Source organism: Sus scrofa, chromosome 9 (genome assembly GCF_054392235.1).
Source record: "Sus scrofa isolate SSC_HxYL_T2T_F1_AM1 chromosome 9, Sscrofa_HxYL_maternal_Yorkshire_Landrace_v2.0, whole genome shotgun sequence".
In the NCBI taxonomy this organism is placed as follows: Eukaryota; Metazoa; Chordata; class Mammalia; order Artiodactyla; family Suidae; genus Sus; species Sus scrofa.
This window is the reverse complement of record NC_139391.1, coordinates 38,467,618-38,494,610: the sequence shown is the minus strand read 5'-3', so window position 1 is coordinate 38,494,610 and position 26,993 is coordinate 38,467,618. Positions and strand designations below refer to the sequence as shown.

Sequence of the window (26,993 nt, the reverse complement as noted above, 5' to 3'; positions counted from 1 at the left end):
GGCCTGTGTTATAATATAAAGTGGTCTGACATATTTACATTTGAAGTCACAGATGAAATAGATGAGGCTGAAATAAAGACTTTTTTAAACCCACCAAGATCGACAGAGCTATGGCCCTCAGACTCTTACTAAAAGAACCTACAAAGAGGAGGCTTAGCGTAGGCAGCTTCTGACCTGGTCCCCAGTGTTCCCCACCGCTTGATTATGGCCAGACCTAGCGATTAATGATTTGCTTCCAGTAAATACAGTGATGGTTATGGGATGTCATTTCCATGATTAGGTTATAAAAGGCTGTGACTTCTATTTCACTGGCTTTCTTCTTCTGTTGCCCTCGTGGCTTAACATGTTTTGATGAGGAAGGTGCCATGTGGGAGAGGCTCACAGGGCAAAGAACAGAGGGTGGCCTCTGGCAAACAGCCAGCCAGGAGCTTAGTCCAGTTGTCCACTCACAATGAACTAAATCCTGTCAACAACCATTTGAGTGAAATGGAAAAGGATACTCCCTCGGTTGAGCCTTGAGGTGACCACATTCCCAGCTGACACTTTGATTGCAGCCTGGGAGCTACCCTGAAGCAGAGAGCCCAGCAAAGCCACACCACATGCTGACATGCAGAAGCTGTGAGATAATAAATGTTATTCCAGTTCATTACATATTAGAGAAACTTGTTATGCAGCAATAGATAATTGATACAGTGTTCTTCAAGAATGGTGAAACTGAACCCACAAGGAAGGACTGAGAGGCAAAAAGAAATGATAAGCACAACATTTAGCAACTTGCATGAGTAAATCTAGATAACACGTTTGTGACAATAACTATGACCTCATCAGAGAATAAAAATAAAAGCAAGATAGAACTATATTACTGAACCAATATATCTTATAAAACAGGAAAAGAGTAATGAGCCAAAGTGTTATTGGCAGGATCCTTTTTCCCATTTTTCCTTTTAGTAATAGAATACCCTAATTTTAGCTGAGCATAAGACTTACCAGCCAGAGGCCATATTTCCAAAAGAAAGAATAAAAGGAGGGGGAAAGGCATTTTTAAAGCACATATTTTATTTCATTTATTTTAATTTGGGGAACTGCACCTGCAGCATGCGGAAATTCCTGGAGCATTGATCAAACCTGTGCTACACTTGCAGCCGGCACCACAGCTGCAGCAACATCGAATCCATAACCTGTTACACCACACAGGAACTTCCTAAAGCACGTATTTTAAAAGAGTAAACTGAGATCTTGAAGATAAGTCCCAGTATATCAAAAGTAGATGGATTAAATACACCAATGAAAAGGCAGACATTCATTTAGGAAGTAAAAATTCTGACTCTACCAATTTAGAAGAGACACATCAACATTGTAAAGATAAAAAGGTTGAAAATAAAAGGATAGAAAAAGAAATACTAGGTAAATACAATTCAAAGAAAGTTAATTTGCTGTAGTGCTATTTGAGTGGATTTTGGGGGGAAATGCATTATAGAAGGTAAATGGGGCCACAATATAATGCTAAACATTTACATTAACCTGCAATGTCTAGTGACTCCAAACTTACAAGTATCTAACACCATAGCCTATGTATGTGATACATGTATATATACGTATTATATATGACAATTTCATGGAGGTATACAAATATGCAAATATATGATTTTTTAACATATCTCTTTCTGTAACTAATAGGTCAGCAATCAGTAAGAATATAGTGAATTTCACATGTGCAGTAACCTGTACTTAAGTAATCCAATTTTTAAATACAAGTTCAGAGACAAAACTCATAAAATTGACAATGTACTGGATAATAAAGTGTAATTTTCAAAAATTTATATCATAGAGAACATAATGTAGTTAAAATGAGTCAGATAAATGTCATTTACCTATCTTTGTTCTACAACGTAAGTACATCAGAAAATAGATACATTCCAAATGGTTTTATAGGTAAGTTAAGTACCACTGTGATATTTATAAAATTCTGATAGTTCAATGTTGGCATATTTTGTTTTCAGGACCATATTGCACTGCAAGTCAGCAATGAACATTAGCTGTCTTTATTCATACTATTGCTGTTGTAAAACGTGCACCGCACAGCGTTATTGTCATCCAGTTTTGTCAGATAAAATGTCTGAAATTCCTTCAGCTCTGCGCTTTTAGAAATGTAGTGTATATTTTAAATTTCTGAAATTTGGACCAAACTACTTCTTTCTAAAAGAATTTCCAAAAAATCCAGTTTCACCAAGATAAGATCACCCAGTGCATTTATAATCCATGTGTGAACGTCCCAACAGATTCAGCATTGCCCTGAAATACCAATGATTTGACTTTCTTGCTAATCTGTCAACTTTCCTTCAGCCTCAGGCCTAGGCTAAGCCATCTCAAATGCTGTAGAACAGGACACTGGTGTATCGTGAGCCTAACTCATCTATGGTTCAAGCCAATGGAATATAGAGCTTTGGTCCTGCTTATTTATTCATAGCATGTTTCATTTAAGTTTTTTTTAGTGCAAAACATGATAAATGGACTAGAATTCTATGGCCTTGCAAAAAATTGCCTCATTGGTGTTGCCAACTGAGGAATGTCACTCGCTGCCCAGTTCTACAAGAATCGAATCATTAGCCACCGCGCTCACTGACCTGCAGTACACCCTGGAAAGAATTCAGGGTGCAGATCAGCGATGAGGCATGCCACGTGCTGGGAGAAGTGTTGAGACAGGCCCTCAGAGAGTGACATATTTTCAGGAGAGAATTCTGTGAACCCAGACTCTTACATCTTCCCATATTTAGAAAAGCACTAAAATCTTTAGCTGAGCTCTGTTCCTCGTGACGAACAGTAACCTTCTACCTACCAAGATATGCCTGATTGCAAGTACCTCTTCTCCAAAATCACATATCTACGACCTTCTTGCCCCCAGCTTCTCTGGGTCAGTTCCACAGAACTATCTTAGAGGCTATAAAAACAAACTCCCATGCTTTTTTCAGTTCATAGCTTATGAGTTCTCTTTTCCTACTGTAACAAATTGATTATCTCACAGTTCTCTAGGATGGATCCAAAATAAGACTCTTTGGGCTAAAAATTAAGGTGTGGGCCTGGCCTCATTCTTTTCTGGATGCTCAAGGAGAGTGTGTGCTTCCTTACCTTTCCCAGCTTTAAGGGCAGCCTATGTATCTTGGTTCACTTCTATTTGCAGAGCCAACAACAGCTGGTCTGCTGGGTGAGTCCGCACATCACGTCTCTCTGACCCTTCTTCCATCATCACCTCTATCTCTGACCATAGCAGGAAAGGTTCTCGCTTTTAAGGACTCATGTGTCTCATTTGGACCCACCTGGATAAAACAGGATAGTCATTCTCAAGGTTGCTGCCCCTAGTAACATCTGCAAAACCTCTTTTCCATATAAGTGAACATTTTCACAGATTCCAAGGATTAGGGTTTGGATATCTATGTGGGCCATGATTTTGCCTCTCACACTGAATTTAAATACCAAACAAGTTTAGCCTTAACACTAACCACTTTCCATCATCACTCTTACTTTCTGTGCTGATTTTGACTCCTGTGCATTAATTAAGGTGTCAAGACTTTCCTGAATCTATAGAAGTAATGTATATTGTGCCTTCCATGGGTACTGTGTCCAAAGATTCTATGGTCACATGAAATTTATAACTAAGAAAATAGCAAATTTGTTCATAGCCAACATTTATTGAGTGCTTAGTCTGTGCCAAGCACTCGCTTTATGTTTCACCTTTTTTTTTTTTTTTTTTTTTTTGGCATTTCTTGTGCTGCTCCTGTGGCATATGGAGGTTCCCAGGCTAGGGGTCTAATCCAAGCTGTAGCCACAGGCCTACACCAGAGCCACAGCAACACGGGATCCGAGCCGCGTCTGCAACCTACACCACAGCTCACGGCAACGCCGGATCCTTAACCCACTGAGCGAGGCCAGGGATTGAACCCACAACCTCGTGGTTCCTAGTCGGATTCGTTAACCACTGAGCCACAGCCACAACAGGAACTCCAACATGTTTCACCTTTTTAAATCTTCTCAAAACCCTACGAGGGGGCTATTGGCATTGTTACTATTTTATTGAAGAATAGATTGGGACATAGTTTACATTTAAATTAAATGAGGTGTGTGAAGTGTTACCAAAAGAAATGATACTAGAGGGCCTTCTGTACAGTGGTCTTTATAATATACAAACATAGGTGAAACACAATGTATTTTATATTACATTCTACCCCTGAAATGGATGTATTCACCCTGAAGTTGAGAGAGGCAAAAGAACAGAATCTACACATTTCCATCTCTTTCATTCTAAAAGAAATGCTTCTGCTGGGGTGTGTGTGTGTGTGTGAGAGAGAGAGAGAGAGAGAGAGAGAGAGAGAGAGAGAGAGACAGGGAGATTGACTCACAATCAAAAGAGATTTCCTCCAGTTCTGTTTTTTATCTTGTTTGTGTCACTGCTCTACAACATCTATTCTAGACATTTTGTGTATTACCTTGCCTTTGGAGTTTATTAATATGTAATTATTAACTTGGTGTTATTAATATGAAGACCATTCTAGAACCCAACAATAAATAAAATTCAGTTAACAGGGCTGCAGGAGAGCTCAAGGCCATTCTGTAGGAACATAGCATTGATCATTCTGGATTAAGATTGAGTAACTGCAGAGCAATTGCCAAATTTCCTTGAACTGGCTTGACATAAATCTTTGAGTTACAGAAAAATATGTTTGTTTTGTCCCGAAGTCAGTTGTTATGTATGAGTCTGCTACAAAGCTGAAGACTTAGGGTCTGCTTTGAAAAATCCATATCTATCAAATCTTATCTTGAATTTTGGCCAGAATTTCAACTTTCCAACTCATTTTCAAAAGCTACATGCAAATTGAAATCTCTCTGTGTACCATTTTCCATGTCAGATTGCTTAGAAATCCAATGTTTGGGAGTTCTCTGTGGCTCAACAGGTTGAGAACCCGATATAGCGTCCATAAGGACACAGGTTCAATCCCTGGCCTCACTCAGTAGGTTAAGGATCTGGTACTGCTGTGAGCTGTGGTGTAGGTCGCAGATGCATCTCAGATCTTGTGTTGCTGTGACTGTGGTGCAGGCTGGAAGCTACAGCTTCAATTTGACCCCTACCCCGGAAACTTCCATATGCTGCTGGTGTGGCCCTAAAAAGAGAAACATCTAATGTTTGACAGCACGATATTGGCGAAGCTATGGAGAAGCAGGCACTCTAATATATTCTGAGTTGGCTTGTGTGTAAAATGGTCCGACTTCTATGCAGTGCAATATGATAGTATTTATAAAAATTACAAATTCATTTACTCTTAAATCCAGGAATTCCACTTCTGGGAATTTGTCCTACAGATATAGCTGTATAGAAGAGGAAATGATGTGTGTACAGTATTATTTATTTACAGTATTGTCTACAATAGCAAAATATTAGAAATGCCCTTCAGTTGTCCTTCATTAGATTAGTTAAGTAAATTATGGTATTGTCCCAGAACTGAATAATGCATAGCTAGAAAAATATAATAAAGGAAGTTCTCTGCGTGTACCGATGTAAGGTAATTTTCAGGGCATATTGTTTGTTTGTTTTTATTTTTTGTATTTTTTTATTAAAGTATAGCTGATTTACACTGTTGTGCCAATTTCTACTGTACAGCAAAGTGACCCACTCATACATATATATCATCCCCCATGTTTGTTTTTGAAGTTTTATTGGAGTTGATTTACAATGTTGTGTTAATTTCTGCTGTACAAACAAAATGACTCAGTTACATATATACACATATCCATTCTTTTTCAGATTCTTTTCCAACATTCTATACAGAGTGTTGAGTAGAGTTCCCTGTGCTGTACACAGGTCCCTGTTGACCATCCATTCCATAGAATGGTACATTGTTAAGAGAAAAAGGCAAAGTGTATAACAGTGAATGTAGTGTATCATTTTTGTATAAGAAAGTGGAGAAAATAAGAATATTTGTATTCATATTGCTTGAACTTGCATAGATAGATAATAACTGGAAGGATGAATGAGAAAGAAATGGATCAAGAGAAGTAGGGTAGAAAGGGCAGGGTATGTATTATTTGTGATAGCGTTTTGACTTTTGGACAGTGAAAATGCATTATCTCCTCAAAACAAAAAAAAAATAAGCATACCTTCAAAAGAAAAAAAGTTTGTCATCCTATTGTCTATGGGTATTTTCAAGCATGTTATACTTTTTGATAATCTTGTATATGAACTCAAGGCATTCAGGAGGCAGGAGCCAGGGAGCAAAATTCAACATTCTCCTACAAGAAAACTTAGAGCCAGCAGATGAGAGAAAGCTAGGTCCAGAAGGTCATAAAATAACAGAAAGACATATAATTTTTCTAGATAGAAAGATCTAAATGATACTTAGTCATTTTTATAGATTAATCAAATCGAGGCCCAAAATGTTAAGTGACTTGCCACAATCACTCAGCTAATTTATGAGGAATCCCAGGACCCCTGATTAACAAGCTCAATGTTGATTTCTTTATATCTTGATGCCATCTATTGATTACTGATACCCTCTCTAAAGAGGTGAAAATAACACGTGTCAAGTAATTTAAGCACTTTAATGTACATTAACTACTTTATCACATTATATTATTTTGGCAGGGTAGTATCATGTAATAATTAAGACTGTGGGCTCTGGACTCTGATTTTGAATTCTTGTCTCATCACTTACTTGTGAGTTCTCAGACAAATTATTTAACTTCTCATGCCTCAGTTTCCTCATCTATAGGATTAGCTTAGCATCTAACATGTGCTTCTTTTATTTCTGTTATTGCTTTTATTTTAGAGATGAAGAACTGAGATTTGGGGGGATGGTTGACTGTCTTGCCCAGGGACACATAGTTTATAAGTGGTGGGTCAAGAACTCAGTCTAGCTTTTCACACTCAAAAATCTCATATTCTTTCTACCACTACATAATCCTTAGATTCAGGGCACTTGGTTTTTCTCTAACTGATTACAGTAGTTTTTCTACTTTGGCTCACTCAGGTAATATGAGCTTTTGTACAAAAAGGAAAAGATAATAGCCTGATGTATTTAGGTGGAAAAAATGGAAAAAATTCTCTTGCATGCAATCAGATTTTACTTTGTTATCATCATAGAATCTAACAGATTATAAATAAATTTTAATTATTTTGTGTATGTTCACCTTATATTCCTTGACATATAACTAGTGATCAGATAAGGTTTTCCTTGCACAAAGAAACTATTTTAATCCAGACAAGATTAAATGTATATAATATAGCAGCATAATTATATGAAAATTATTTATACACAAATGATACAATGAATTATACTCATATAAATAGGATATATTATTTATCTAATATATAATATTTACATGTTTATAAATCATCTTAAAATTGTGCAGAATGCAATGAAATATCTTTGTATTATAAAAATATGAAGAAATTAACATTCTGATGTATAATATGATTCTGTATTTGTGTATATTACAAAATAATCACCAAAATAAATCTAGTTAACATTCATCACCACACATACAAACAAATTTTGTGTTTCTCTGTGTATATACTATACTCATTTACACATTATAAATATTGTTTACATAAGCAACTCCAATATCCCATCAACAAACAGATAATAGAGTCATGTGTGTCCATGAACAGAATACAAGTCACCAATAAAAAATGGAATGATCTGCTAATAAATATAACAGAGATAAATCTTGGAGAAAGAAACTAAACACAAAAGATTGCATATTATATGATTCCATGATTTATGTCTAGAACTGGCAAAGTCAATGGTGATGGAAATCTGATCAGTGGTTTCCTGGGTTTGAGGGTGAGGAAGAATACAGTAAAAATGTAAGCATTTTATTTTATATTACATCATATATAAAATATGCCTCCATAGTATTGGTTTAAAAACACACCCGCCTCCAGCTACTGTTCTATTTCTTTCTTCCCTGTTACAGAAAAACTCCTCAAGAGAGGTACATATGTTCTGTTCTCCTTTTCTCTCCTCCATGTCTCTCTTTAAATCGTTAAAGTCAGACTTCCCCTTCATCACGTGGTTGCCTGAGTCAAGGTAATGGATGTTACCTTCACATGGTAAATGTCACGGTCAATTTTCAGTCCTCTTTGATCTGCTAGCAGCATTTGTCATACGAATTACTCCTTCCCTCTACAAATGCTTCCTCCCTTTCTCTTTAAGGACATATATTTTTTTTTTAATTGAAACATAGTTGATTTGCAATGTTGCATTAGATTTTAGTAGCAAAGGAATGCAATTATATATGTGTATATATGAATGTTTATATGTGCATATATATGTTTAATTTTATTTATTTATTTATTTATTTATTGTCTTTGTGGGGTCACATGTGCAGCATATGGAAGTTTCCAGGCTAGGGGTCAAATAGGAGCTTTAGCCACTGGCCTACACCACAGCCACAGCAACACAAAGTCCGAGCCATGTCTTCGACCTACACCACAGTTCACAGCAACACTGGATCCTTAACCCACTGAGTGAAGCCAGGATCAAACCTGCGTCCTCATGGATACTAGTCAGATTCGTTTCCACTGAGCCATGGTGGGAACTCCTCATTCATTTATTGACATTAACATTATGAACACATAATGGAAAAGTGCTTCTCAGAAGAGGAAGGTGAATGTTGGCCATCAGTAAGACGAGGTGGTCTTCCAAAGACAGAGATGTGGAAACAAAGGAGACTCACATTTGGGTTTCCAGAGTACGTGAGGCCAGAGCTCATGTATGCAAGGGCATCCACAGGGGTGAAGTGTCAGATAAGGAGGCTCAGGAAGGTCTCCAGCTGTTTCCTTGATCTGTATGCGATTGGTCCTCCCTTGTTGGCCCACTGATCCACTCCAGCAGGGCCTTTGCTTCCCACGTGGTACACCAATGGTGGCAAGCCAAGCCCTGTGTCCAGGATTCTTCCCAAGCATTCTTTTTTTTTTTCTCTCTCTCTCTTTTTTTGGCTGCCCCGCAGCATATGGAGTTCCCTGGCCAGGGACCAGATCCTGATCTGATCCTTAATCCACTGTGCCAGGCCAGGGATCGAACCTATGTCCCAGTGCTCCAGAGACGTCTCTGATCCCGGTTTGCCACAGAGGGATCTCCTTCAAGTGTTCTTTTTTTTTTTTTTTTTTTTTTTTTTTTTTTTTGTCTTTTGTTGTTGTTGTTGTTGCTATTTCTTGGGCCGCTCCCGCGGCATATGGAGGTTCCCAGGCTAGGGGTTGAATCGGAGCTGTAGCCACCGGCCTACGCCAGAGCCACCGCAATGCAGGGTCCGAGCCGTGTCTGCAACCTACACCACAGCTCAGGGCAACGCCGGATCGTTAACCCACTGAGCAAGGGCAGGGACCGAACCCGCAACCTCATGGTTCCTAGTTGGATTCGTGAACCACTGAGCCACGACGGGAACTCCCAAGTGTTCTTTTAAGTCCACTGTTCCACCCAACACCCTGAGGATGGTGTGAGCAGCACAAGAGTCCCACTTGAAGGTGTATCTTCTGAGAGGGTGGAAAGGGCAACACCGAGGCGCTTGTCACCAGCCCCAGCTGCCTGGAGTGTGTGCTCTGCACACACACGTGGCGGTGCGGCCTTGACCGTCCGCTGTTCAGCAGTACTCATGGCAGCTGAGAACAGGTGGGAGCATTCTGCCTCAGACCCAGGGTTTCTGAGCACTTGGCTCTGCATTTCAATCCTGTTTCCATAGAGATGGGAAACAGATGTGAATGGATTTGACCCCCAATGTAAGAGAGACTCCAGTAACACTCTCCTTTCCTCCTAAGGGAGTTTAGGTCTTGTGATACAAAAGCTTGGTTGATGACTCCCAACAGGGGCACCCCTGTCTATATGTCATATTCACCAATTAAAATAGTGACACACTAAGAGTTTCCCTGGTGGCTCAGCAGTTAACGATCCCAACTAGGATCCATGGGGATACGTATTTGATCCCTGGCCTTGCTCAGTGGGTTAAGGATCCTGCATTGCTGTGAGCTGTGGTATAGGTCGAAGACACAGATCGGATCCAGCATTGCTGTGGCCGTGGGTAGGTCAGCAGCTGTAACTCCAATTCAATCCCTAGCCTGGGAACTTCCATATGCTGCAAGTGTGGCCCTAAAAAAAAAAAAAAATTGTGACACAATTCCCACTGGGGAAGATTCCTTGGTTGGATTAAGTGTCAGCAGAACTTTTATATACTGATAAGGTGAATTTATTGGATCCACCCAAATTCCCAATATGTCCTGTGTAATGTTGATTTCTATTAGATCCAGGGCTGGGTCAGTAAAGACATAATATACAACCTTGGCTCTCTGAGTGTGTGTGTGTGAGTGTGTGTTTGTGTATACTTTTTCAGGATCTTTTCCATTATACAAGCTACTGAATATTGAATATAGTTCCCTGTGCCATTTAGTAAGACCTTGCTGTTTATCTGTTTTATATAAAGTAGTGTGTCTCTGTTAATCCCAAACTCCTAATTTATCCCTCCCCCCTCTCTCCCCTTTGGTAACCATAAATTTGTTTTCTACATCTGTGAGTCTGTTTCTGTTTTGTAAATAAGTTTCTTTGTATCTTTTTTTTTAATTCCACATGTGAGCAATACAGTATTTATCTTTGTCTGGGTTACTTCACTTAGAGTGATAATCTCTAGGTCCATTCGAGTTGCTGCAAATAACATTATTTCATTCTTTTTTTATGGCTGAGTAGTATTCCATTGTATATATATACATCTTTATCCATTCATCTGTTGATGACGCTTAGGTTGCTTCCATGTCTTGGTTATTGTAGATAGTGCTACTGTGAATATTGAGTTCATGTGTCTTTTTGAATTAGTTTTATCCAGATACATTCCAAGAGTGGTATTGCTGGCTCATACAGTAGCTCTGTTTTAGTTTGTTTGTTTTTTGTCTTTCTGTCTTTTCTAGGGCCGCTCCCATGGCATATGGAGGTTCCCAGGCTAGGGGTCTAATTGGAGCTACAGTTGCCGGTCACAGCCACAGCCACAGCAACAAGAGATCCAAGCCACATCTGCGCCCTACACCAGAGCTCATTGCAACACCAGATCACTAACCCACTGAGTGAGGCCAGGGATTGAACCTGTAACCTCATCGTTCCTAGTTGGATTTGTGTTCACTGCACCACAATGCAAACTCCTGTTTTTAGTTTTTTAAGAAACCTCCACACCAGGTACATAGTGGCTGCACCAATTTATATTCCTACCAACAGTGTAGGAAGGTTCCTTTTTCTCCACATCCTCTCCAGCATTTATTATTTGTAGACTTTTTGATGATGGCCATTCTGATTGGTGTGAGGTAATACCACCAGTAGTTTTTATTTGCATTTCTCTAATAATTAGCAATGTTGAGCATCTTTTCATGTGCCTATTAGCCATCTTAATGTCTTCTTTGGAGAAATGTCTATTTAGGTCTTCTGCCCATGTTTTGATTGAGTTGTCTTTTTGATATGGGGCTGTATGAGCTATTTGTATATTTTGGAAATGAAGCCCTGGTCCATTGCATCTTCTACAAATATTTTCTCCCATTCAGAAGGTTGTCTTTTCATTTTTGTTGATGGTTTCCTTTGCTGATCAGAAGCTTTTAGGTTTGATTAGGTTCCATTTGTTTAGTTTTGCTTTTATTTCTTTTGCCTTGGAAGACTGACCTAAGTAAGAAAACATTGCTACAATTTATGTGAGAAAATGTTTTGCCTCTGTTGTCTTCTAGGAGTTTTATGGTGTTATGCCTTTCTGTTTGTTTGTTTTTTAGGGCCACACCCATGACATATGGCAGCTCCCAGGCTAGGGGTCGAATTGGAGCTACAGCTGCTGGTCTATACCACAGCCACAGCAATGCAGGATCTGAGCCAAGTCTGCGACCTACACCACAGTTCAGGGCAATGCCAGATCCTTAACCCACTGAGTGAGGCTAGGGATTGAACCCGCATCCTCATAGATACTAGTCAGATTCGTTTCCACTCAGCCGCAATGGGAACTCCCTGGTGTCATGTCCTATATTTAGGTCTTTAAACCATTCTGAGTTTATTTCTGCCTATGGTTTGAGGATGTGCTCTAACCTCATTGATTTACATGCGTATCAAATCAGACATGTTTCTTGGTTCTTCTCCCTCTCGGTCTCCCTTGTCAGCTAGTCCTCATGTCCCCACCTCTAAAAGTTGGTGTGCTCCTGGGATCAGTCTTCAAACCTTCACTTTTCCTTTCTGCTGGGTGATCTCATGTAGGCTCCTGGCTTTAAAAATACACCTATATGCTACTGGAGCATAAATTTATAGCTCCAGCTCAGGTCTCTAGCCTGAATTCCAAATCTGATTTTCCAACTACCTACTTGATATCTCTACCTGAATGTCTAAAAGGCCTCTCAAGTTAATATATGCTAAATGAGGAGTTCCTGCTGTGGCACAAGGGAATAGGCCTCCCTGGAGCTCTGGGACACAGATGTGATCCCTGGCCCAGCACAGTTTGGTTAAGGATTGGGCTTTTCCACAGCTGTAGCATAGGTCACAACTGCACTTGGATCTGATCCCTGGCTGGAGAACCTCATATGCCTTTCAGGGAGGCCAAACAAGAAAAGGAAAAATGCTAAATGAGATTACTGATTTCTGAATCATGCCCCAGGGGAAGAATCTCCTCTCCCCATAGTCTTCTCTGTCTCAAGTAATGGAAACTCTGCCCCCTGGTTTTTCTCAGGCTGAAAATCTCATAGTCATCCTGAGAGCTCTCTTTTGGGGCAGTGGGTTAAGGATCCAGTGTTGTCACTGTAGCAGCTCAATTCACTGCTGTGGCACAGTTTCGATCCCTGGCCCTGGGGAAATTTTTCCATGCAGCAGGCATGGGGAAAACAAAAAACAAAAAACAAAGAAACCCACCTTGTAGCCATTCTTGAGGCCTCACTCTTTCATTCCTCATCCAATCAATCTATCAGCAAATCTTGTCAGCTCCAGCCTTAGAACATGTTAAAGCTAGCCCACTTGCTGTATCTTCTGCCGAAAATGTTTTCCGCCAGATAATTATGTGCCTCACTCCTTCACTTTCTTTAGATATATTCTCACATGTTACATTTTTATTTTTATGTATTTTATGGCCACACCCAGAGCATGTGGAATTTCCTAGGCCAGGGATGGAATTAGAGCCACAGCTGCAACCTCAGCTGGATGCTAAACCCACTGTACCACAGCGGGAACTCCGACAAATGTTACATTTTTAGTGAGACCTTTGCAAATCATAAAATAGCAACTGCCCATCCCCCTCCCAACTCCTTATCTCCTTTCCCTTCCTTTTCTGTTGTTGTTGTTGTTGTTGTTGTTGTTGTTGTTTTAAGCTGTACCTGTCATGTATGGAAGTTCCCTGGCCAGAGGTTGAATTGGAGCTACAGCCGAGGCCTATACCACAGCCACAGCAACGCCGTATCTGAGCCACCTGTGTGTCTTATGCCACAGCTCACGGCAATGCAGGATCCATGACCCACTGAGCAAGGCCAGGGATCGAACCGGCATCCTCATGGATGCTATATCCAGTTCTTAACGCACTGAGCCACAACAGGCACTCTACCTTTCTGTTTTCTACAGCACTTATTTTACCAGTTACGTTCTTTATGTTTACTTAGTTATGTATTTGTTGTCCATCTCCACACCCGCACTCCCCCACCTCTTAGAATATACCCTTCAGGAGGGTAGCAACTTTAATATACTCCCAGGAAGAGTATATTGAATACTCTAATTTAAATAAATCAATGTCCATAGTAGACATTCAGTAAATATTAGCTGAAAGAATTAATGAGCTAATGATATTTATCCTTGGACTAGAGAGTAGAAATAAAGTGAAATGGCCAGAAATGCAATTCCAAGTCATTAGAAATATGTAGCTAACCTGGGGGGACCAGATTTCCCTTAGATAAGTTATGGGGCAAAGGGACTAGAAAGCTGTGTAAACTAGCGCTCACTAGTTTCTAAGCCCCAGGTCAGTTCCTGTGATTCTAACAGAGGTAATAATGATCAGTGGGTGATCTTCCTGAAAGGGAACTTCTATCTATTGGAAGTAGTCACTGAGAATAGCTGAAAATGCATGAAAGATTCCAGCTTCCATAAGCTGCCCACTAGCCAAAGTAATTACTTACTATTAAGGAACGCTAGAACTTTCCTCCAAGTAAGAAAAGTGTGTCCAGGAGGTATGATCAAAAACCAATTAGTGGAGTTCCCGTCATGGCTCAGTGGTTAACGAATCTGACTAGGAACCATGAGGTTACGGGTTCCATCTCTGGCCTTGCTCAGTGGGTTAAGGATCCAGCGTTGCCATGAGCTGGATCTGGTATTGCAGTGACTGTGGTGTCGGCCAGCAGCTGTAGCTCCTATTAGACCCCTAGCCTAGGAACCTCCATATGCTGCAGGCTGGGCCCTAGAAAAGACAAAAAAAAAAAAAAGAAAGAAAAAGAAAAAATTAGTTCTCTCCTGAGCAGGGGATTAAGGATCCGGCATTGTCCCTGCACTGGCTCAGGTCTTCAACAAGCTGTGGAAACACAGCCAAAAAAACCTCCAAAAACATTTAAACTGCTTTGTCCAGGAGTAGAGTTTGACAGAGTCAAATCTAAGTATTATGTTAAGGGAAGATATATTAGTGCACTTAATCAGAAGATTGCACAGAAAGCCATTATGGGGGAATTTAGGCAGCATTGGTCATTTTCATCCAATAGATGGAGACAGAGTGTAAAGGATGCAGTTTTTGCAGCTTGTGAAACAAAGAGGGATTCGAATTGGGAATCTGCTTTAGATTCCTGCCCCTAACACCCCATTAGGCATCCAGCCAGGGCTGGCTCCAGTTGCTTGGGGTCAGAGGATGGAAAGGAGTGTGAAATGAACTCACCGAACTCATAGAGTGTACAACAGGGTAAAGCCATGTGCAAAGGGAAAAAAAATCTGATTTTAATCTGAACACCAAGGGTTTGTTTTTGCAATTGTGCAAGACTTTGAACTTTAGGAACCAAGGTGGGATGTCGGTGGATTTATGACACTCTTTGGAGTAGAAATAAAAGATTGATAGTAATATCCAAATTGTAAGACTAATCCTATTAAAATTAAAGCTATCGGCAGTGGTTTTACGGTGAACACGTGTACTAGAGAGAAAGAAAAAAACTGTGAAAAGAAGGCTTGCTATTCTTCAAGTTACTGTGACTGATTAATAACCAGATACATTCAGTTTCTGCAAAATTTTATCTCTATGATGCTAATAAAATTTATTGAATTATAAATATTGGATTATAGTTTGCGGATCACTTAGTACTCTCGCACTTTTAAGATAGTCTCCTTGGAGTTCCCGTTGTGGCTCAGGGGGTTAAGAACCCAATTAGTATCCATAAAGATACAGGTTCAGTCTCTGGCCTCACTCGGTGGGTTAAGTATCCGGTGTTGCTGTGACCTGCTTTATAGGCTGCAGATGTTGCTCCAATCTGGTAATGCTGTGGCTGTGGTGTAGGCCAGCAGCTGCAGCTCCAATTTGACCTCTAGCCTGGGAACTTCTATGTGCCACAGGTGTGGCCCTAAAAAGAAAAAAAAAAGAAAAAAGTCTCTTATGCATCATCATGTATGCAAACCTCAGAGACAGAAACTGATGATTAGCCCAAGATTAATGGGGCAATTAGTAAAAAATGTCCCTGTCTTGTGTACCTCCACTCCTTTGCTATAGGCTCCTGTCAACCACCAAAAGTCAGCTGCTCCTTGATTCTCTGAACAGATCTTGTGGGTGTAACTGAATAAGAATATGTTTCTAGAGAGAGGGGAACTGTGCTTTGGGGTGTGGGATGACATGGTGTTGGTGAAAAGAGTGGCAGGAGGGTAGCTGGGGCTAAGTGTGCTTGGATTCAAGGGCTGCTCCTCTTTTATCCACCTGGTCCGGAAGGGCACGGGTCATAATGCTCCATCCTCTGTCTTCATCAATGTGTGAGGAGAGATGGGGAGAGAAGGACCAGGGAAACCACCTAAGATTGCTGGGCTGCATGAGGGCCTCTAGGAACCAAAGTGAGACCAGTCAGTGAGGTTACATGTGTTCTTCGGCTACACTCTGTGGGTGCAGACATGGCGGGCCGTGGACAGTAGGATTTAACAAGTGTGGGTTGGGGCAACGGAGTAAAGTACCATGAGATGGATAAGGGAGTTGAGGGCATATTCAAGGAGGTGATTGTATTGATTGGCCATTGAATTTCATTTGCAAAAGATTGATGAGGATGGAAAGTCACAGGCACAGTCTGAGCTTATTCTTAGTGGCCAGGTTAACAGAAGGACAACGGCTATAAAAAGGCAAGGAGGAGCCTTGCCCTGATGGCCTCTGACAGTGGATAGAACCCAATCTCTAAGCCAGCGATCCAGTTTCCTCTACCTTAAACAAACCTTGGCTCCACTGGCTCCTTCTCATCCCTCAGGCTGTGGCGAAGCCTTCCATGACTCCCCCAGCTAACATAGGTCCTCTCTGCTGTTCCTGGTCACACACCTGTATTTATTTAATCTATGTGTTTATGTTTATTGTCTTTTTCACTAAACTATAAGCTCCATACGGGCAGGGATCTCATCTGTCCCATTCCCCATGGCATCCTTAACACCGAGCAAGCAGTCCAGCACTCAGTAAGCATTCTGTAAACATTTGTTTAGTGAATTAATTGATATTCTGGGTTGGTTAAAGTGCCAGGCACTATACTAAGGGGTGTTTGTTTGTTTTAGCTGCACCAGTAGAAGTGCCTTGACAGGGACTGAACTTGAGACATAGCAGTGTTTTGAGCCACAACAGTAACAATGCCAAGTCCTAGGCCACCAGGGAACTCTGACTATACTAAGGTTTTTACATACATTCTCTCTTTTATCGCTCATGGGATAAACATTTACTATGAAAAAGCAAAGTCTTTAAGAGGTTATACAGTCTGAGCAAGGTCAATTTTTTTTGAGAATTAAAACAAAGTCTTTCTGCATGTAAATTTAAGTGAACATTTGCTTTGAGATGTTTAACTTTAAACATAACTGCATGAAATTTTCTTCTGAGTAACTTCTGAATGTTTATTTTCTCATGACACAAGCAGAGGTAATTTTTCCTATTCATTTGAAATTACCTATGGCTTAAAATACTTCCAGGGTTTGTTTTATTTCTCAAAATCAAAATCTGGTCTCTGAGCTCTATTTTTGTCTTCTGGTTTTAAAGAAAAGTTTCTCTTACCAGTATCCTCAGTGACAATGCAAAGTAAGTATGTTATGTGAGATCGACAATTGTGCTTGAGAACTTTCTGCCATGGGGATCGATACCCACTTTTTCTTGTTGTTTTGTTTTGTGTTTGTTTTCCCTTAACATTAATGTCTGCTACAATTAAAAATTAAAATGTTTTAAGCTATTTAGTAGACGGACCAAAATTATTTTTGTTTTTTAATATTTATTTATTTATTTATTTTCTTCTTAGGGCTGCACCTGCAGCATATGGAAGTTCCCAGGCTAGGGGTCGAATCAGAGCTGCAGCTGGCAGTCTACACCACAGCCACAGCAATGCCACCCAGCATCTTCGGCCTACACTGCGAGCAGCTCGGGGCAATACCAGATCCTTAACCCAACTGAGCAAGGCCAGGGATTGAACCTGCATCCTCATGCATACTAGTCAGGTTCTTAACCCACTGAGCCACAATGGCAACTCCGTGTTTTTTATTTTTTAAATGAATGATTTTTCTCTTCAACTGATCTAAAGATGAAAGCAAAATAGGACTTCCTGTCGTGGCTCAACCGGTTAAGAACCCAACAAGTATCCATGAGGATGCGGGTTTGATCCCTGGCCTTGCTCAAGGAGTTAAGAATCTGGTGTTGCCATGGTATAGGTTGCTGACGTGGCTCAGATCCTGCGTTGCAGTAGCTGCAGCTCTGATTCAGCCCCTAGCCTAGAATATTCCATATGCTGCTGGTGGGGCTGGAAAAAGAAAAAAAAAAATCAGAATTAAAATAAAATAAAACCAAGTCTTTCTGATTCTAAAATCTCTGCTCTCACCTCAGCAACTTTCATAAACAAAGTGTAAGTTAAGCAATAGTGCATTATGCTGAGGTTTTCACAAAAAGTCAAGGAGAAGTAATAGGAGATTCAAGAAAAGTGGCTATGAGGAGTTCCCATCATGGTTCAGTGGTTAACGAATCCGACTAGGAACCATGAGGTTACAGGTTTGATCCCCCCCTTGCTCAGTGGGTTAACGATCCAGTGTTGCCGTGAGCTGTGGTGTAGGTTGCAGACGTGGCTCGGATCCTACATTGCTGTGGCTCTGGCATAGGCCGGTGGCTACAGCTCTGATTCACCCCTAGCCTGGGAACCTCCATGTGCCACAGGAGCGGCCCTAGAAATGGCAAAAAGACAAAAAAAAGAAAAAGAAAAAGTGGCTATGACCCTAACTTTTGTGGGGGGAGGGCTGTCTCAGCTTGATGTGGGATCTCAGTTCCCAGACCAGGGATGAACCCAGGCCACAGTGGTGAAAGTGCTAATCACTATACTAGACCACCAGGGAACTCCCCTGGAGCCCTAACTTTGATTACTGCTCTGACATTTGCTCACGTGCCAGGCACTCCATGAGTTTTAAAATCAAATGTGCTTTCCGATACCAAGTTAAAATGTCAAAGAAGGCAAAGACCCAAGGTCTTCTTTAAGAGCTAATCTCTCTTCTGACTGTACCTCCCTCTTCTTTTTTTCTTTCTTTGTCCGTAGACCAGACTTCCTTTCAACTCACTGTCTCCTTTCTTAACTCTCTGGCACACACAAAGCAAAGACCCAGAATTAGACTGAGTTATGGTAGAGTAGTAATTCTATTACAAGAAGGAAGACCTGGTATTGGACAAATATAAAATAGTCAGACTTAGACAAAGAGGAGTACTGAGAAGGTATGAAAAGTTAAAAAACTATTCGAATGCACAAATATCTATATCACCCACAGAGAAAGATCTAGGATCCCAGAAATATATGTATATATGTGAACACGAGAGAGTGTGGTAGAGAACAAAGCCAAACAATAATGACCCATTTATAAAAGAAGCAGCGTGAAATCGAGAAGCAGCTTGTTCTATGAGCACTTGGAACAAAAAATGATTCGAGTTCTGTCATTTTTTTCATAATATGAACGTCCCAATAAGATTAAAACTACCAAAGAGAAATAGATGGCCCAGCTTGAAATCTCAGGTTTTCAGAAATAATATTCTTCTATTTGCATTTCCTGGCACTGTCTCAAAAAGTGACTCATACCCACAAAGTCCAGAAAGGAACTGAAGTACAGTGCATTAAAAGAAAACTATTCCTGACATATGCTAAATTTTCCTTAAATAAGTGAAAAGAAGGCAGAGGTAGGAAAATCTCATTCAGAGCCTACACAGAAACCCCCGTGGAAGCAATTGGCTGTTTGCCTCAGGGTGTGTCAGAAATGGGGTGAAAACATGTTGCATGCGTTCAAGTTGGGGAGCAGCCGGGCCCTGGGAAGTCTGACAAGGGACCTGGTTTCCTTTGTCTTCTTGCCACCCACCCACTAAATGATTTGTAAGGACAGACTCGCAGGCCTCGAAGTGTGTTGCTCCTCCTGACCTACCCCACCCCGTTCTCCCACCGCTGTTTGCCTATAGGAGTAAAGCCAGTGCCTAGAACATTCCATCCTGCTGCCTGAGGCTGGGTGTTCCCATCAGGTGAGGGGCCCTGGAGAAAGGCTTTCTGTTTTCTATGCACAGATGGGCGTGTCGCTCACACGCTCCATAAACCAAAGTGAACAGAGGCAATTTCTCCAAAAGTATGTCTTTTTTTTCCTTTGTTTTTGCTTTTTTTTTTTAAATACTTTTGTACTTACAGAAAAATAAATGTGTTTATTTTCTTTTGTCATTATTTTGTAATTGTTATTTCCCCAATACAATTTTTTTTTCTACTGTACAGCATGGTGACTCAGTTACACATACATGTACACATTCTATTTTCTCACATTATCACGCTCCATCATAAGTGACTAGACGTAGTTCCCAATGCTACACAGCAGGATCTCATTGCTAATCCATTCCAAAGGCAATAGTTTGTATCTATGAACCCCAAGCTCCCCAACCACCCCACTGCCTCCCCCTCGCCCTCAGCAACCACAAGTCTATTCTCCAAGTCCATGATTTTCTTTTCTGTGGAAAGATTCATTTGTGCCATATATTAGATTGCAGATATAAGTGATATCATATGGTATTTGTCTTTCTCTTTCTGACTTACTTCACTCAGTATGAGAGTCTCTAGTTCCATCCATGTTGCTGCAAATGGCATTATTTTGTTCTTTTTTATAGCTGAGTAGAAATGTGTGGTTTTTTTTTTTTTTCTCCTAAGAGCTAGTCACCTTTGTTTTCTCTCTAGGAAGGAAAGAATGATATTTAATAATTACTGCTTGAAATAATAGGGAAGGTCTGTTCTGAAACAAATTCCAACTGGATCGAAAAATTAAAGGTATGAAAAAAAATCTCAGAGTTCCCGTGTGGCTCAGTGGGTTAAGAACCCAACATAGTATCCATGAGGATGCAGGTTTGATCCCTGGCCTCATTCAGTGGGCTAAGGATCCAGTGTTGCTGAAAGCTGCAGTCAGTGTAGGTCACAGATGAGGCTTGGATCCAGTGTTGCCATGACTGTGGTGTAGGCTGGCAGCTGCAGCTCTGATTCAGTCCCTAACCTGGGAACGTCCTTATGCTGCAGGTGCTGCCATTAAAAAGCAAAAAAAAAAAAAAAAAAAAAGAATTTTGATAAATTTTTGGAAGGTAGAAGATATGAATTAATGAGAAATCTACTTATCAAAAAGTAGAGAAAATTGTAAACATAAGAGCCTAGAAAAGGGCTGGGAACCAGACCTGAGTCACTTATCCTGGAGAGGTCAGCTCAGGGTCACCAAGCAGGAGAAGGGAGTGGGGAGTGGGGCTGAAACCAGAGGTAGAGTGGTAGTAAGAACATGCCTTTGGGTTGCTTGCTCACCCCACCCCCTGCTTGATAGTGGTCGGCCAAGAGCAAGTCGTATCCCTGTCTCTCTCCTCCTCCACTGCAGTCCATTCCTCTAATTCCACTACCACCAGACCATCAGTTGTACTCACATTCCTTCTGTTGAAAAGAACTGGTCAAAATGTTCTTCCTGGATGCAGGGGGAGGTGGAAGATGCCGTCCAGGGCCTGCGTGGGCTGCCCACCACTCCTCTGTGCTGGGGAAAGAAGATCTGCCTTTTGATGGCCCAATAGCAGCATATGCCACACTCTCTAAGGTGCATCATCCTAAAATTTCAGAACACTGGGAATAAAGATCCTAAAAGCTTCCCAGTTGAAAAACCTGGCCACTTCATGTTCTAAGGATCAGCAATCTGCCCGGCATCAGACTTGAAAACAGCAATACAGGATACCAGAAGACAGTAGGGTAATACCCTCAAAATTCAGAAATAAAATATTTTATAACTGGAAAGTTTATGCCCAGCCAAATTCTCACCAAATGTAAGGGGGAAATACATTTTCAGACATGCAAGTCTTGAATAATTTGCCCATTATGCATCACTTGGGCGGAAGCTACCAAAGAGCATAATTCAACACAATGTGGAGTAAATAAGAAAGAGGAAGATGTGGGATTCAGAAAAAAGCAGAGGATGCACCCAAGAGAATGGGGAGTGGGAAGTTCTAGGATGATAGATGTTATCACACCTGGCAAGAAAGCATCCTGGGACAGAGGCCTGTGCAAGTGTGAAAGAGAATTGTACAACTATAATTGTGATAAATTCATTTTATTAAAAATAAAAAAAAATTTTTAAAAAGCTAAATAATATATGATGACATGAACAACCAGATAGTGAAAACAAAACAAAGTTAAGAGAAGTGGGTCCAATGCATTACCACTTTGGGGGACAAATCAGTGTATGTGCCAACATATTCATATGCAAAAGCATTTAATCTTGTGAATGTGCCATTTCTGGAATGCTATACAAAGAACTGTTAAACATGACTGCTTCTATGAAGAGGAACTGTGATTAGGAGAGAAGGAAAAGGAAGTGACTTACTTTTCACTACACACCATTGTGTTATTTAAAATGTTATGCTATGGGCTGGTTGGGGAACTGGCATTGTCACTGCTGTGGCTCAGGTCTGATCTGCATGACATAATTGTGGACAAAAAATAAATAAAATGTTATGCTAGTAAATATATTACCTATTCAAATGAATGATTTTTTAAAAATTTTATTGACGTATAGTTGATTTATAATGTGTTAATTTCTACTGTAGAGCAGTGATTCAGTTATACATATATATATTTTTCATATTCTTTTCCATTATGGTTTATCACAGGATAGTGAATATAGTGCCCTATGCTATACAGTAGGACCTTGTTATCTCTCCTATGTATAATACATTGCATCTGTTAATCCCAAACTCTCAATCCTTCCCTCCCTACCCCTTCAAGCCCCTTGGCAACCACAAGTCTGTTCTCTATGCCTGTGAGTCTGGTTCTGTTTCACAGGTGTGTTCATCTGTGTCGTATTTTAGATTTCACATATGAGTGATACTGTATGGTATTTGTCTTTCTCTTTCTGACTTACTTCACTTAGGATAATAATCTCTAGGTCCATTCAGATGAATAATTTACTAAAGGGATGGAAAAACCAAACTGGTAACAGGAAGAAAAAAACAGCAACAATAGAATTAGCCCCCTTAATATCTTAGCTTAATACATCGTCTTAAGATGTCATTTCAGTATTTTTAGCATTTTTCCTTTAGGTGGCAGCAGCTGCATTTTTTTGGTACTATGCATCTGTCTAGTCTTGAGGATGAGTTCAACAATAGTGTTTGGATGTCTCATTTCTCCTTTTCATAAGAAAAAAATGCCTTAAAATCTTTAAGTACACATTGATCAAATGTGTGGTCTGGAAATTCTCCTAGTATTATTATGTAACATAATAATAAATTAAAAAGCAGATTACAAATTTGAGGAAATGTAAAACAGACTGGGAAGATACTCACTAAAATGTTAACAATGATTATAATCTCTGAGTAGTAGAACAATTAATAGGTGACTATGTTTTTCTCTTTGTGCCTTTCCAAATTTCCTGCAATGAACATGGTTTGTTTTTTGGAGGTTCCCTGGTCAGGGGTCGAATTGGAGCTGTAGCCGCTGGCCTACACCACAGCCACAGCAACACAGGCTCTGAGCCTTGTCTGCGACCTACACCACAGCTCACAGCAATGCCAGATCCTTAATCCACTGAACAGGGCCAGTGATCAAACCCACATCCTAATGGATGCTAATCAGATATATTTCCACTGCACCACAACAGCAATTCCATGGAGTTTTTCTTTAATTTTTTTTTTTTTTAATGGCCCACCTGTGGCTCATGGAAGTTCCCAGGCTAGGGGTCAAATCAGAGCTGCAGCTGCTGGCCTACACCACTGCCATAGCAACACTGGATCCGAGCCACATGTGACCTATGCCACTGCTTGCAGCAGTGCTGGATCCTTAACCCACTGAATGGGCCAGGGATGGAACCTGCATCCTCATGAGACAATATCAGGTGCTTAACCCACTGAGCCACAGCAGGAACTCCAAACATGGTATTTTTAAACACTTTATCCTCCAAATCTAGTGGGCTTGAATGTCATCTGGCAGCCAAACATTTACAATATCACTAAGCTCTAACTTAACTGTGGGATGAAAATAATGACAGAAACTTTGGGCACATTCTAGGACAGTTGAAGGAGAGATTGCAGGGGTAAAGGATTTTTTTAATACTCCTCAAGTCCAGAGGCAGACTTACTATGAAGTTACTAAAGCCTATGCTTCAGGGGATCTGCTTCGCTTGCTCTGATCCCTTCCAAAACACTCTATCTCATTTTGAATTCATAATTTTGTATTCTTTTCCTTGCAGGGCCCATAAATAATCCAATTACAGAACCTACCATACCAAGATCCATCATGGCCAAAGCACATCAAAATACTCTGACAATTTCTTAAATGTCTTTGGGTGAGACAGTCTAGTTATAATCTGTTCTGAGGGGATGGGGGAGGATACTGATAAGCTCCCCACTACACTGGGAGGCCAGGCCTCGCATACACTTGCACCCCTGTTGCCTGGTGCACATCTGGTGCATTTCAGATATCCAAAGACAGACCGTTTGTAGCACTGTTGACCAACAGTGAGTTTTCAGGAAGAGGTAAACGGCTTCCTAACCAAGTCCTTAGTTCTGGAGTAGTTGAGAGGCAGTGCCTGTAGAGCTATATCCAATGACTAGCAGAAAGGATGCTGTCATCTCAAATGAACAGGGCCACAGCATGACTCCTGGTCCCCAGAAGAGCCTGTGGGAATGGTGAGGTAAGTCATCTCAATGGGACCATACAGGCTGGCTCTGCGCTGGATGAAGAAAAGGACCCCCTTCTCCTCTCTTTGAAAAGATTCATGAGCATATTTACCTATGAAACAGAAAAGAAAACAAATCTGGATGGGACTTACAAATCTCCCAAATACAGAAATGCAAAGTAGCATGGGACACCAAAGAAGAGTGAGAATAAAATAGTAAGATGCCACACTATTGTATATAGAAGGGATGGCCAGTGGGGACCTGCTTTATGGCACAGGGAACTCTATTCAATATTCTGTGATAACCTCTATGGGAAAAGAATCTGAAAAAGAATGGATGTGTGTTCATGGATAACTGAATCATTTTGCTGTACAGAAGAAATTAATAGCATATTGTAAATCAACTCTATTCCAATAAAATTAAAAAAAAAAAAAGTCAGGTGCCCATACGACTCAGCACTTCCATTTCTGGATATACCCATAAGGAATGACAGCAGGGATTTGAACATACATTTGTACACCCATGTTCATAGCAACATTACTCACAATAGCCCAAAAGTGAAACTGTGTCCATCAATAGAAGAAAAGATAAACAAAATGTGTATAGATACAGTAGTTCCCACTGTGGCACAACAGAAGCAAATCTGACTAGTATCCGTGAGGACGCAGGTTCAATCCCTGACCTCACGCAGTGGGTTGAGGATCTGATGTTGCTGTGATCTGTGATATAGTTCCAGGTACAGCTCAGATGTGGTGTTGCTGTGGCTGTGTTATAGGCTGGCAGCTGCAGCCCCAATTCAACCCCTAGCCTGGGAGCTTCCATATGCTGCAGGTGCAACCCTAAAAAGGGGAGGGAAAAAAAGCAAAAAAAAAAAAAAAATATATATATATATATGTGTGTGTATACATACAATGAATATTATTCAATCTTTAAAAAGAATGGAATTCTAACACGTTACACTGAAACTTGAGAACACTATACTATATGAAACAAGCCACCCACAAAAGGACAAATATTATATGATTTCACTTATTTGAGGTATCTGGAGTAATCAAATTTATAGACACAGAATGAATGTGGAATGGTGGTGGCTAGGGACTGGGGTGGGGGAATGGGGAATTATTGTTTAATGGGTAGGGGGTTTCAAATTTTTGAGACAAAGAGTTCTGGAGATGGATACTGGTGATGGTTATACAACAGTGTGAATATACTTAAAGCCTCTGAACTGTACACTTTAAAATGGTTGAAAAAAAATGAAAAAACAAGAAAAGAGAAACAATAATGAAAGAGAAAAAATGGTTAATTTTTATACTATATATAACTACAAAAATATGCGTAAAGATGAAAAGAGGAAGTAAGAAATCTTTTCCTATGTTTTAGCAATATCTTAACAAGAAGTTGGATATTTATTCCAGAACTGTTGTATAATGAAGATGTGAATTATTTGTGGATGCTAATGGCAACTGCTAACATCTAATGAGTCAGGGATTGTGTCCAAGGATTTATGTACATTATCTTGAGTCTCAAAACCTATGAGGTAAGTACTTGTGGATTATGGGCATTTTCGAGTTCAGAAAAGTGAGGCTTAGAAATTGTAAATCATTTGCCCAGGGTGCAGGGTTAGTGTCTGGTAGAGCCCAGATGTGACAGATTTATTACCGTTAAGCTCTTTTCAGAGTTTGGATTCTGCTTTTTATAATTAAAAGGTTTTTGATTGTCTTCGTATTAACACTTTGCCCCTAGACACTTGAGAAATTTCAAAGGAAAGACATCTGAATCAGGAGACCCCAATTGACCTTGAGAGGCCAGAAGTGTAATTGTTGAACAGCACTTCCAGAACTGTGCCTAAAACCGTGCCTTGGCAAGTAGCCCCTCGAATTTACTGTGGAATTGGGTACTCAAGTCTAAACACAAAGATAAGGAAACTGGAAAAGCAATGATGACCAAATGTTCCTTTTGGGGTACAAGCAGTTCTGTAATATATTCTAAAATATCCCTGTAATTTTTTTTTCAGACTTTATATATTTTCTGGCACATTGTTCATGATTACTTTTTATTTTTCTGTTTTACGGCCACACCTGTGGCATACGGAAGCTCCCCGGCTAGGAGTCAAATCGGAGCTGCAGCTGCTGGCCTACACCACAGCTGCAGCTATGAGCTGCATCTGCGGCCTATGTTGCAACTGGCAGCAGTCCTTCACCCTCTCAGTGAGGCCAGGGATCAAACTGCCGCCTCATGGACACTCTATCAGGTTCTTAACCCTGCTGAGCCACAACAGGAACTCCAACACTACATTGTTTTTAATAAGTGTAAACAAGGTAAAAACATTTGAATCAACTAAAGAATTCAGAGATTGTAGTCTGTTCACTTATAGGACACCATCTATCTTCCCCCAAAGCATTAACTGGATGAGCTATTGTGTTTGCTTTTCAAACGTGTATTAATACACACACACACACACACACACACACACACACACACACAATGGTGGATTATGCATATACATGTACAGCTACTACCGTCAAAGTTACAGAAAAATTCTTTAAAGAGAATGAGATAATAATAGGAATAGGAAAACCAGAAGGAGTATCATCATTAGGCCCGAAGTTTGGAGAAACTTCTGCAAGATAGAAAGCCGATAGATG

At 40.4% G+C, this 26,993-nt stretch overlaps 1 protein-coding gene across 29 annotated transcripts in view; it reads left to right on the top strand.

Annotated features, from left to right (window-relative positions):
- The window catches only part of LOC110262223 (uncharacterized), a 60,898-nt gene that overhangs the window by 7,291 nt on the left and 26,614 nt on the right, over positions 1 to 26,993 (top strand). For 10 of the 29 annotated variants that reach the window (XR_014815212.1, XR_002347017.2, XR_014815210.1 and 7 more), the window contains exons 1-2: positions 23,912 to 24,014; positions 25,764 to 25,885. The exons of 4 other annotated variants lie outside the window; for them this stretch is intronic. The gene's annotated coding sequence lies outside the window, so the exon portion shown is untranslated. Of the gene's footprint in view, positions 1 to 20,392; positions 20,483 to 23,911; positions 24,015 to 25,761; positions 25,886 to 26,091; positions 26,243 to 26,993 lie in introns of those variants that run through there. 15 more of the 29 variants (XR_002347018.2, XM_084975978.1, XM_084975987.1 and 12 more) reach the window with 9 other exon arrangements.